Source organism: Cebus imitator, unplaced genomic scaffold (genome assembly GCF_001604975.1).
Source record: "Cebus imitator isolate Cc_AM_T3 unplaced genomic scaffold, Cebus_imitator-1.0 Scaffold537, whole genome shotgun sequence".
Lineage (NCBI taxonomy): Eukaryota > Metazoa > Chordata > Mammalia > Primates > Cebidae > Cebus > Cebus imitator.
The window spans coordinates 2361303-2366452 of NW_016107852.1; positions in this window are offsets into that span (position 1 = coordinate 2361303).

The following is a 5150-nucleotide window of genomic DNA, read 5'->3' on the forward strand; positions in this document are numbered from 1 at the left end:
TTTTCAGTTTGGTACTGTGAAAATTTGGATTTGAAAAAGCTAAGTAACTTGTTCAAGGTCACATAGCTGCCAAAGAACAATGCTAAGTTTTGAACCAAGGTTGTGTCCTTACTTAAAATTTAAATTCCAAGATTACTTTATACTGTCCTCCTTGCTTACCTTTTTAACTTACTTTTCTAATGATGTTAGCACATATAAAGTAGTATTTTCTAAAAATTCCTTCTGGTTATTTTTTTTTTTCTCATGGGATTTATTATAATCTTCAGGAATCCATTGTTGGTCACTTACATTACTCTCTAGGGGGTGCTCTGTGCATTCTTTCTTATTTCATTGCAAAGGAGGAATGTTAACATGAGTCAAGGACGTAATGGAATCCTCAGAGAGCCACAATTGGGCCACTGTGCTAGGAGGAGGAGCAAATAGGGCAATGTTTTCTTCACAGTACTGTGTATTTGCTTGGAGAAGGCTCTGAGGCATTACATGACCGGATTATGATATGGGATAAATGAGGCAGACAGGATAGGCTAGCTTTGCCTTGCATCTAGGGAATATGGCTCTCTTGTCCTTGAGTTTGGTCTTCTTACCTCCTCTCGAAATCTGATAAAATCCAGGGGACAGGATCAGGATGTCACCTAGAGGAAAGGCACAGGGGCAGGTATGAGATTCTTTAGTGTCACTCTGCTTGGCTCATCGTAGGTTCTCCAGAAAAATTTACCAAATGGAATAATGAAAGGATAAGCTAATTCCTCTGACAATTCAGATGAACAGTTTAGTGACATTTAGTGTTTTATTTCAATGTCTATGTGTTCAAAGTACTCTTCTTTTTCTTGATAATGAATGTAGAAGCTGGGATGTGTAATAAGCTTTCTAATTTTTTATAGGTTTTTCAGGAATTTTGGTTCTTAATGGAAGAAGAAACAGTCATTGCAAATATTTTTGTAGGTTCTCTAGATTTCAGTTACCTTGATTTAGAACATCCCAAGCCCAGATGCATCCAATTTTGTAGAGTCCTACCCTTTTTGCTGTAGTCTGTAAAGTTGGTCTAGGATTTCTGAGGAGGTTAAATATTTTTCTGTCATGATTGCAGATTAAATATTTTTCTGTCATGTCATACCACCAATGTGGACCTCCTGCACTCAGGCTCAGGTGAACAAGAAAAGCATATCATTCATAGGCCTGGAGGATTCCATTGTCACAATGTATGTCACCTCTTTCTAGATTGCAGAGCTGGTCATTGAATGTATGTGATTACCTGTAACACCTCCCCTACAATTTTATTTTACCTGCACAGCTTAGCATGCCAAGAGAGAAGCCTGGTCTTGTGTTGGATAATTCTACAGCTCTAAATTATAGGATCTGAGAGTGAGGCCAGGTTATCTCACGCACTCTCTATGTGTCCTTAAGCAAATACTTTCACTTACTTTAGCCTTAGTTTTTGATCTTTAAGATGGGAGAAATAACATTTCACAAGGTTATGATGAAAATTAAAAAAGAAAATATAGAAATAGATTTTTGTGTATTATTTTGATAGAGGTGCTTTGTAAAATTATTTAGTAGAAGATATAAGCAAAATTGTCATGCTAATCAGATTTTATTCATAAACATGAGGCAGAGAGGAAAGGCGGGGTTTGATTTTCTGAGGTTCACTTTTACACAGGCCCACAGGCCAGCGTTATATCATCTAGATTTGTATTTCTAAAGAAATTCTACAGATCTTTCTACAAGAATAGAGGAGGAGGAAGAAATACTGTAACGAAGGCCAAAGTGGACCATAAACAAAATGGAGGGTAAACAAAAATTGTCTTGGCTTTCCCTGCTTTGTCTTTTGCTGTCATTTTCCCCCTTCTTCCCATTCAGCACATTTGCCCATGGCAAGCTGACCCAGCTTTGAGTCTGATATCCCAGCCTGTAGTCTTTAATGATACGTTTTGCAGCAGTCAGAAATTACCTGTCATATCTCACTAACTGACTGCCTATCTCTTCTACTAAATTAGTTCATCTACTATTTAAAGGATGTTAATGTCTTAATGAGTTAGCTCTCTTGGATAACAACTTTACATTTTTTATGAGCTTCTCTAGGAAATGTACTCAAGGGAGGAAGAAATTTTAGTGAGAATTTTAGCAACCTAAAAAGGGCATTTGAGCATATATATTGGGCCACAGCTTGTGTTGCCCTTGAAATAACATAGCTGAGGCATCAGCCTTCTCTGCCAAGAGTGGCAGCCCCGACTAGAGAATGTCAAGGAGTTTATAATTTTGAGTGCCAAATGCCACACTTTGTCTCATATAAACTATTGTTTATATAATGTAGTATTACTTTATGTATGTTAAGGAAATAATTTTTTTATTAAAAAGTTAAACAATGATTAATACTTTCTTATTACTTGGAATTTTACTTTTATCCTAATTGAAAGAAATGTCTTAGTTTATACATAGATTCTTATATATTAGTAATATGTATGCATAAAAAGAAATACATAGGCAAATGTGTTGTCAAATATTTTCTAAAAATGTTACATTCCAAGTCTTACTTTTTCTAATGACTTTTAACTTTGAGTTGTCACTATTTTTGTTTTTCACACAATATATTTTTTATCCTTTTAAAGGTGTCGGTGATATGGCATTACTTAAAGGGGTGTTCCATTTTGGTCTACAGGATTTTCTTCTAAGCGTTTGAGAGTATGCTCCAGCAGTAATAATTTTATTGCAATTGCTGCCTGACAACATGGAGATATACATAGTGATGTCAATGACGACAAAGCATCAAATAGAATGAACAAATTCTTAGTTATGATTGTTGAGTCTAACATGTTTTTGATATGTATTTTTTTCAATGCACGAAGCTAAAATGAGAAATAATCGTAACACTTCACACTTGTTTATAACTTTACAGCCTCCAAAGCATTTCCCCTACACATTATATGATTAAAATTTCAGCCTAGAGCCAACATTAGCAACAGCATCATTATCTCTGGTGGTAGATGACAGTTTTAAAACCATGTCAATGATATTATCCTGAAAATATGTATTCACACACTTGTTCTTTTCATTTCATTTGCTAGTTGTGGCAGACTGCGTGTCCATGAAAATCCATTCTCCCTTTTTTCCTATTACAACTAGACTATATTTTCCAGCCTCCCTGAGAAGTTATGGCTGTGTGACTGAGTTTTAGTCAATGGAATGTGACCGTACAAGGTATCTACTACTTTCAGGCCTGGCTCATGCAATTTTTCAGTACATGCTCTGTTCTCCATTTAAAAAATGAAAACATTTTACTGGTAGACAAACGTGAAGATGATATAGGCTTTTTCACTCTGGGTCTTTAAATGGCTCTGTAGCTCCTGTTATCCCCACCCTAAACCGTTACATAAAAAAGTAATAAATGTTTTTTAAGCCATTGAATTTTGAAATTTATTTGTAATCCTATCTTAGCTTATTCTTTTATTAAAATTTTAAAACTTTTATTTTAGGTTCAGGAATACATATGGAAGTTTGTTATATAGGTAAATTGCATGTCATGGGGATTTGGGGTACAGATTATTTCATTGTTAGTAATCATAGTTTTTAATATGCAGTTGCTTGATCCTCACTCTCCTCCCACCTTCCACCCTCAAGTAGGCCCTGATGTCTGTTGTTCCCTTCTTTGTGTCAAAGTGTACTCAGTGTTTAGCTCCCACTTATAAGTGATGACCTGCAGGATTTGTTTTTCTGTTCCTGTGTTAGTTTGCTTACGCTATTGACTTCCAGCTCCATCATGTTGCTGCAAAGGACACAATCTCATTCTTTTTTTATGGCTGTGTGGTATTCCATGGTGTATATGTAGCACATTTTCTTTATCCAGTCTACCACTGTTGGGCATTTAGGTTGATTCCAGGTCTTTTCTATTGCGAATTGTGCTGCAATGAACATACATGTGCATGTGTCTTTATAGTAGAATGATTCATATTCTTTTGGGTATACATTCAGTAATGGGATTGCTGGGTTGAGTGGTAGCTCTCTTTTGAGTTCTTTGAGAAATCTCCAACTGCTTTCTACAATGGCTGAACTAATTTACATTCCCACCAGCAGTGTATAAGTGTTCCTTTTCTCCGAAACCTTGCTGGCATCTTTTATTTTCTGACCTTTTAATAATAGCAATTATGGCTGGTGTAAGATGGTATCTCATTGTGGTTTTGATTTGCATTTCTCTGATTACTAGTGACATTGAGCATCTTTTTATATGCTTGTTGGGTGCTTATAAGCCTTCTCTTCAGAAGTGTCTGTTTATGTTCTTTACCCACTTTATAATGGGTTGCTGGTTTTTTGCTTGTTAATTTGTTTAGGTTCCTTGTACAGTCTATACATTAGACAATTGTCATATAGATAGGTTGCAAATATTATCTCCCATTCTGTAGTTTGTCTATTTACTCTGTTGGTAGTTTATTTTGTTGTACAGAAGCACTTTAGTTTAATTAGGTCCAATTTGTCAATTTGTGTTTTGTTGTAATAAAATCTTTACCAGAGCCTATTTCCTGTCTTAGCTTACTTGAACAAATACAATAGATCCAGTTGCATGTTTTCCTTCAATGTAACTTATATTTCATACATGGCTACAGTGAAGAGCAAAGGAAAAATAACTTGTACTCTATTAAAACATCCATTCAACAGTTGGTAACAGAGATCCAGTTTGTTTTGGATTATAGAGCAAATATAAAATAAATCCATGAATTCATACCAATATGAATGAATGACTGAATAAATAAACATAAGAGAATAGAAAAATCTCCTTTGTAAAATGCTAAATAATTTATGTTAATAATCCTCCCTCAGAGAGGTAAAGCATAACTTTCCACCAGTAAGTGTGGGATGGACATAATGATTTCCCTACAGAATACAGTATGGGGAGTGGGAGGAGCTAAAGAATAACTTACGACAGAGAAACCTTTTGTAAAGTGTCGGTTCATATCCTTTACCCACTTTTGAATGGGCTTGTTAGTTTTTTTCTTGTAAATCTGCTTTAGTTCTTTGTAAATTTTGGATATCAGCCCTTTGTCATATGGGTAAACTGCAAAAATTTTTTCCCAATCTGTTGGTTGCCGATTCACTCTAATGATTGTTTCTTTTGCTGTGCAGAAGCTGTGGAGTTTGATTAGGTCCCATTTGTCTATTTT